Raw genomic sequence first — 9046 nt, 5'->3', positions numbered from 1 at the left:
GGTGTATCGGCCACATTTCTGCATTATACTTTTAGCTGATTACTTAGCCAGTTAATTTTACAGACCCGGATAATGCTATTTTCCTGACAATATGTGACCCGGTCTGCGAAAAGGGCTCTTATAGCCTTTCCAATTGCATATATATGGTAACCCATAACTTGACTGGTGAATATGGTACAAGCCTACAATTTGGTCACTCAACTACCCTAACCTGGCAGTAGCTGTGGGTGTAATTACATGGTGATAGCTTTAGTAGATTAGGAGTTATGATTAGCCAAACATGGATAATTGGAAAGGCTATAAGAGCCCTTTTCGCAGACCGGGTCACATATGTGTTTTAAAATCACAATTTTACCTAATATAAATGGAATTTTGGTAAACATAAATATCGGATAGGTCATCAGTATCGGCCACTATATATGTGAATTTCAATATTAGCTAATTGACAAAATCTCTTATCAGTGCATCACTAAGCATCATATTGTTTCTTTGAATGCTGCTCTGTGGTCCACACTTAGGGACCCGCCGATTATGCTCATAATTTTACCTATTATGCTATGCTGCACTGCTCAAAAATTTACCTATTATACTCAAATTTATGCTCAATACTTACCTATTATGCTCAAATTATGCCCAATTATTTATGCCTTAGTTCTCACTCATGCTCTGCTATAAATAATAAGTGGCTGAAGCACCAACCGTGGCTTACTTGTCAAAATGCATATCACAGAAAAGATCGATATACTCTAATAGAACAGTCAGCTTTGTGTTTGTTCTATTAGAGTTACTGATTGTTCTATTAGAGTATATCGATCTTTTTGTGATAACTATTTTAGAATTCATACTATTACACAAATTTCTGCCTATTATGCTAGCATTATGCTCAATGTTTTCAGGCATCTATTATGCTCATAATTATGCCAGCATAATTGGCGGGTCCCTATCCACACTATGGATGGTAACAGTAAACAACTACAGTCCATACTAGCAGTATATCATTACCATAATGGGACTGATCCATGTAGGTACTTAACATACCACAATCTACAAACAACGTATAGTTTTCTACATGAGATTATAACTAACTGACAATGAAATGAATTTGTACTGATACCTGCCATGTGTTTTAGGATTCGTCAGTAGATAAACAACCCTGAAGGAATGATGTAATAATCACCAAGGTGGAGCTGAGGTGATTATTACATCATTCCTGAGGGGTGTCTATCCACTGAAGAATCCTAACAATACATGTCTTAGTAATTTAGACAATGGCCTGTAAGAAAGCAATTTGTTTGTCATGTTTGTGGCTATAGGTGTTCATCCAGTAAGAAACTAAATAAAAGCCCTGCATACTTTGCAATTATCAAAGCATTCTACACATGCCATTGTCTAATAACTCAAATCAATCCTGTTACAAGTAGGTAAACAGTGATAGCTTTTTACTAGCAATATATTTTGCCAAAGAATAGAGCTATACCAATACTACACCTTTATTGGTACCAATATCACGAAGTCTAGACCGACAATATTTCGTAAACAACAGCTGCTAAAGGTAGCTGTGTAATTGTTTACAAGCAGTTAAAATTTCAGTTACAGCTCAGTAGTATCGGCAATAAATATCACACATCAAATTGGCCATAAAATGTGGTATCATTACAATTGAATTGAATTTGGTTTTAAACTCCTATATTCAGCATAGCCGTTCTTCCATATAGGAGGAGTATACACAGTACATACATACATAGCTACATATACATACTGTAATATACATATGCAGCACTTACAACCGTAGGCCTAGCAAAGAACAGTTGCTACTTAATGTGTGTATTTTCACACAATAGTGACTAATGCTCTTTTAATAATATTAATGTATTTATTACATTATATTGATATAATGACAACAGTAATATTAGTAGCTTACCATTAAAACACCAGAATCTGCAAAGGTGTCTAATGTTTCATCATTGCAAAGACTAGCTTTCTATTGGAGTTCATTATTAAAGGATGCACCACACCAGCAAGGAGCTAAATACTTAATTAACTGGAAATTATACTGTGTGAAACTCGCTTTGGGTGTTTATGCCACAGAACATTACACTGGTTGCATCTGATCTCACAGCAGTCACTGCAGTACACCAATTCACTTTCTCTGCTACAGCTAATGCATTCTTTATCCAGGTCTACAAAGTTTATAATATAAATTAGCTTTAGACAACAGTGTAATCACTAAAAGGCACCTTGTATATCGGCTTTTTTCGACTCCAGCTTCACACATAGCGTGAAGCATTGCGCCAAAAATGACGCATGCGCACAATTATTTGTTCTATTTAAAGATCGCCTCAGTAGCTAAACTCTTTTTATTGCAATAGAACGAAAGTGCTATCTGGAGGAAGCAGTTAAAGAAAGGCTACTACGAATAATTATTCATTGATGTATGGCGGCGCCCGCCTCATCGACAGCACATTTGTAGTGAGCAGTGAAAGCATGATGAAACGGTAGAATACGGATACTTACAGGTACAGTTATGTAATATTAGGTAGGTATCACATGATTAGTAAGGATAGTCACATGAATTCTTTGTTTTTAATTGCTTGGCGTAAAATCTTCCCTTTATAGTGCACTTCCCTGTAAAGTTACCTTCACAATGCATTTTATGACAGTGGCGTAAAAGCTTGTCATTATAAATGACAAGCTTGGCGTAAAATCTTTTCTTTAGGGTTAAAGAAATGATTGGCGTAAAATCTTGTCTTTAGGCATAAAGACAATATTTGTCAAAAAATAACGAAGAAAAATAATCGAAACTTTGGCAGCTCGTATCTCGGAAATGGCTGGAGCGATTTCCTTCCAATTTGGAATGTAGACTTCCCTAGCTGGCGGGAAACTCTGTAGCAAATTTGGTTCCAATCGGATAGGGTATCACCAAGATACAAAGGTGTGAAAATGACGTTTTCTTTGTTCCTGTCAATATACTCACAGTGTGGCGCGCCGGCTTCTTGGGCCGCACGACACACTATCGTGTGTCTTGATATATATTGGCAAAAACATATAGTGTGAATAAAAAATTTAGTAGGCACCACCCTATTACGCTGGCACAATTTGGAGCACAGCAGGTGCTTTGAAGCATGAGGCATAATGCTAGCATAATGGGTAGATTTTTTGCCATACTATAAAATGTTAGCAGTGGAAAAGTTTGGCATACTTAGCTACTCTATTTATAGCCTTGTGCACATTCCTATTCATTCTCTTCACAATTAACGTAGTGGTGTGTTACCGTGTGTACAATGTGTACCCTTATTAGTAATTCTATTGAACCAATGAACCACATATTTAAACATTTGACATAATAAGCTGTTAGATGAACATTTTTTTCACAAGCCAAAAGTTATCGTCATTTATTTTTATTTATTTATTTATTTATACTGAGCAGTCAGCCCTGCTGGTATGCTCAGGAAAAAAAAACAACAACAAAAAACAGTTCTAACTTAACATACAGTAAACCAATTGTTCAACTAATTACAAGCTAGTACTAGTGTGGTAATATAATTGTAAAAGTGATGTGAACGAATCTGGATCAGATGTTTCAATGATGTTAACAGGCAAGGTGTTCCATTCTTTAACAGTTCTTGAGAAGTAGCTGCTCTGATATGATCTGGTGGATGATGATGGAATTATGAGATGCAATGGATGGTATGATCTAGTTTCTCTCGTTGATGGTAAGTAATATGATGGTATGCAGATGGCAAGCTGGTGATGGAGTGCCTTGTGCAGGACTTGTAATCTAGATATCTTGCGACGAGTCTCAAGCGATGGCAGGGATAATTCATTTAACATTGCTGAAACTGAGCTAAATCTACTATAGTCATTATAAATCCATCTGGCTGCACGACGTTGTACCTTCTCTAATTGCTGAATTTGTGAATTGTAGTATGGATCCCACACAGCTGATGCATATTCCATTTGTGGCCTCACCATTGTGATGTATGCAGATTTCTTAACTCTTTGTGAGCAACTACTAAGATTACGTTTCAAAAAGTTGAGGGTTTTTGTCGCCTTTGCTGCTATGGTAGATATGTGTGAAGACCAGGATAATGACTTGTTAATTAAGATGCCCAGATAAGAGTGTTGCTCAGATGTTTCTAATATATGGCCGTTCAGTATGTAATTATGTGTGATGGGTGAAGTATTCCTTGTGCATTGCACTACAGCACATTTGATGACATTAAAGTTCAGTTGCCAGGTGTTAGCCCATTCAGATAACTTGTTCAGATCTTGTTGGAGCTGGATGGTGTCTTCTCTGCTATTGATTATTCTGTAAAGTAAACAGTCATCTGCGAACATCCGAAGAGGAGAATCAATATCATTTGCTATGTCGTTTATATACAGTAAAAACATCAGGGGACCCAGGACAGTTCCTTGAGGGACTCCTGACAAAACAGGTACAGGGTTTGAGGTTTCACCATCCAAAACTACACATTGTGAACGTCTAGTGAGCCAGGATTCAATCCATGCTAGAGTACTGTTGCTAATTCCATAATGCCTTAATTTAGTCAGAAGTCGTTGATGTGGAACTGTATCAAATGCTTTAGAAAAGTCTAGAAGGATTATATCAATTTGCTTTTGATGGTCAAGAGCGTGGGATATGTCTTCAGTCAAAGTGATGATTTGAGTGACACAGGAGTGCTGTGATCGAAAGCCATGTTGATTTTCAATTAAAACGTTGTGTTGGTTAAGATGGTTCATAATGGAGTGGTAAATAATGTGTTTCATAGTCTTAGCACAAATGGATGTTAACGATATAGGTCGATAATTGATGGCACTACTGCGGTTACCCTTTTTATACACAGGACAAATGTTAGCTGATAGCCAATCATTCGGTAATGAGCTGGTAGACAAAGACTGGGTAAAGATCACTTGTAAAATTGGAGCAATTTCATTAGCACAATGTTTTAGTATGTATGGTGAAATAAGGTCAGGTCCACTAGACTTTTGTTCGTCAAGTGTTGAAAGTAGTTGTTGTATCCCAGACTGTGAGATGGAGAGAGTAGGCATGTCAGGTATAGCATTAATAGTATTACTTATTGTAGGTATTGTTGATAGGTTTTCTTTTGTGAATACAGACTGGAAATGATTATTCAGAGCTTTTGCTTTGTCTTTTGAACTATTAACAGGTTTTCCATTAACAATTAGGGTGGGAATATCATGTTTATCCTGTCGTCTGGCCCTTACGTACTTCCAAAATTGGCGGCGATTCCCACTGAATGAACTATCAAATAGTCTGGCATAATAATTGTTGTGTGCCTCTTTCAATCTGCAGTTGACTAGGTTCCTGGCATCACGATAAGCTTTCCAATCAGACTCTAATTTGCTTCTCTTAGCCTTGTTGTATAGTTTTTTGCGTGCTTTCATATCTTTCTTTATTTGCCTATTAATCCAGGGTAAACTGTTGCGTGAACGTTTCACTTTGTGAGGAACATGGTTAGAGACAGCTTCATGGATTGCTTGCTTGAATTCTTGCCAAAGTTGTTCAACTGGTCTGGAATGTGGGTCACTTGATAAGAATGTATTTGCAAAAGTTGTTAGATCTCTTTTAATTAGGTTGATGTTTCCTTTGTGATACAAAGCAATTTTGTGTTGCTTTGTACTTGGAGTTGCATGCTTGTTTATATCAAGATGGAATGTTAACGCATCATGATCTGAGATACCAGGAACAGTAGAAATGTTAACAATTTTTGGGTAAGTACAGAAAACAAGATCTAATGTATTCTCTAAGCGGGTTGGCAAGTGCACAAATTGTTCGAGACTGTTATCATTTATTACGTCCAAAAACATGTTATTTAGAGCATTTCCATAAGTGGGGGTGGTAGCAATGTTACCATAACCATTGTGCCATGTGATACTTGGAAAATTGAAATCCCCCATTAACACAATATTTGGTGGAGTATTTGAATTGTTTAACCTGGCTAGTGAAACACTGAGCTGTTCTATGGGATATGAGTCAGGATTAGGAGGGCGGTAGAATGAACCTATGTGGATGGCAGGTTGATTTGATAAAGATAACTTAATCCAAAGTAGTTCAGCTTCCACCTCAAGGATTGGTTCTTCTGATGCAACCAAATTCTTTTTTACACAAACAAAAACTCCACCACCACCCACAGTGCGGTCTTTTCTAAAGACATTATAATGGTCAGGAAATACTTCGGGTGTGTGATATGATTGGTCAAGATGAGACTCACACCCACAAACTATATCAGGATTGCATTCTTCAATAAGTGCCAAAAATCTTGCTCTTTTAGAGTTACTTTTCAAACTACAGCAGTTTAAACTTAAAAATGTGAGGTCAGATTTCTTAGTTAATTCAACACTAGTACTGTTATGTTGTTCAGCGGTTGCACCTTCTTTATGAACTGGAATAGGTTTGTTGTTAGCTTCTTGAGAATCATTTAGTGTACCATTAGCAGGCAAGTAATCAGGATTTGGAATTATGATTTGCTGTTCTGGATCAGAATAGTTAGTTTGTATATCAGTAACATTACATGAATCTAGTCAATTTTGGGTAGTAGAGGTATTAACATGAAGTGGGGGGTTGTAATTAGTTCGGCAAAAATCTGAACCGCTAAGACGTCCGTACAATTGGTTGTCAACATATAAAGCTCCATTTCGTATCTTGATACGTCTTCTCTCAGCTCCTCTTTGAATTAAGGACCAACGCTGTTTCATGAGTACTGCTTCCCGAGTTCTTTCTTCTGGTGAGAGATCAGGTTTAATGCGAACTGGACCTTTGAATGAGCTTATCTTGGATAAAGCCAAAGAAGCATCGCCTGATCGGAGAAAAGTTATTAAGATAGGTCTTGGTTTGGTTGCTGCTTCATTGAATTTTCCAAGCCTGTGACAATCCCTGATAGAACTTCGTTCAAGTGGTAAATCTGTTTGGGAAAATGCTAGAGTAATGTTAGTCAAATCCTGGTCTAGTCTAGTTGGTCTGTTTGTATTTGGAGGAGACTCCTTAACTCCGTACATTACAATGTTAAATTTTTGGTCAGGTGATATTCGTTTTGTGGATTCAGATGCTGTTGTTTGGGGCTCCACAGCTGGTTGAGAGGCAGTAGCCGTCAGTGTAGTTTTGTTGTCACTTTTTGTAGCTGGTTTGTCAGGGGTTATCTGTAATTGAGTGATGCTCTTGGTGAGGGATTCAATGACTTCTTTTAACTTGGCTATTTCAGAGGTATGGCTTTGTAAGGTACAATGGGGGCATTGAAATGGTGTTTCTGACTTTGTCAATGTGTCAAATATTGGTTTGGATAGGCCGGCACACCGTCTATGTATCCAAGCTGAACATTGGCCTTCACAAAATATAGAATCTTGGCCTTCTCTGGTTTCAGTGGCATCAACAATGGGATCCATACATATTGGACAAATACACTCACCAGTCTTTGTTTTCTTGTTCTTTGGCTGCTTTGTTGAACGAGGTGAGTCCTGTGGCAAAGGCCGCTTTAGGGGAACACTTGAGTCCATCTCGGAGTTCGTTGAAGCATCAGTAGTAGATTCTTGGCTAGTTGACATCGTCAGCTCAGAGGTCAGCTGGGGTAGATGGCACCTTGTAAGGTACGCACAAACAAAACATTCGGTACAGATACAGAGCTCGCCTTTCAAGGTACCGTTAGTGTTTGAAAGCCACGGTACCACAACTTGGTCAGCTTGGTTGGTTGATTGGGGGTTCTCCCACGAAAGGTCAAATCGCAGGTCCTCGGTTTAACCCCGTTGGTAGCACCAAGCGACTGGTACACCCTCTGGTGTTCTTATGAGTACGAGAGGGATGAAATAATGTCCGGTTTAGGAGAAAATCTCGAACGAAACGAAGAGCAAAAAAGTAAGCCGCCACATCAAAACAATTTTTTTTTTTTTTTTTTTTTTTTTGTCATCTATATATACAGAAAGTGTAAAACTGTTAGTTAAACATGAAAGTTGAGGCAAAAAGTTTGAGCATTGTGAGCATAATAGGTTAACGTTTTGAGCACTGCAATAGGTAACAGGGGCGTATCCAGAGTTTGTAAAAGGGGGGTGCGCTTTGCTGAAAAAGTTGAAGAGCAAAAAAGAAAAGGTCGCAATTCAAGAATGATTGTCCTTTACAAATGTAGATACTTATAGAGATCCTTATTTATAGCTTAATAGTTAAGCTACATTGCCTCATATCATGAACACCGTGACTGCTTTATTAGAGTGATTGACTACTCTATTAGAGTATCTCGATCTTGTATATATGCAATTTTCTTTAAGGGGAGGGGGCACGTGCCCCCCTGGGTAAAATGAAAAGTATATAGGCTGCATGATGCTTAAAATTGAGCATACTATACTAAGTTGGTGTTTTTAGCACTGCAGCACAGTGTGCATGTGTGAGCAACTGTTTACCAGTTAAAGTATTTGAATGTTGATGGCCATCTTGGAGCAAAGACGTACTTATGTTTGTTATTATACGCTATTTCAAATAAACTTATATACTCCAATCAAGTTTTCTGATTATTTTGATTTTCCAACTCGGTCTCACCCTTTGACACTTCGTTGTTTATCCTCCTCTGAATAGCCCGCTCCTCCATCAATGCTTTCTGCCATTCATTTTTTTGTCAATTCCATGGAATTCAATCCCTTTTGATGTGTTGACAACTTCTGTTAATCATTTTAAGCTAAAACTGAAACCGTTTTTTTTGTTTTTAAATTCTAATTAATTTTCTGTAACTTTAATCTTATTGTTTGTGTGTTTCTTTGTTTTTGTAGTTGTTTGTTTGGTAGTTATATGTAATTTTTGTGGGGAAGCACCCTGTATAGGCTTATGCCTTTTGTGACATGTCATTGACAAATAAATATTCATTGCTATGAAATTCTTGTAGAATATAAGTCAGTGCTTAATGCCTAGGACAATTGACTAACAACCTAGCACCCTATAGCTCAATCAACAATCTAGAAGTGATAAACTATTTCACTGCATAAAAAAAATTATATAATTATCATGATCAAGTGATGTAATGACTACAAAAGTAGTCAACCAGCTTTG

The sequence above is a fragment of the Dysidea avara genome, chromosome 5 (genome assembly GCF_963678975.1).
Source record: "Dysidea avara chromosome 5, odDysAvar1.4, whole genome shotgun sequence".
Taxonomy (NCBI): Eukaryota; Metazoa; Porifera; class Demospongiae; order Dictyoceratida; family Dysideidae; genus Dysidea; species Dysidea avara.
The sequence above is the reverse complement of the archived record's forward strand: the minus strand, read 5'-3'. Positions refer to the sequence as shown.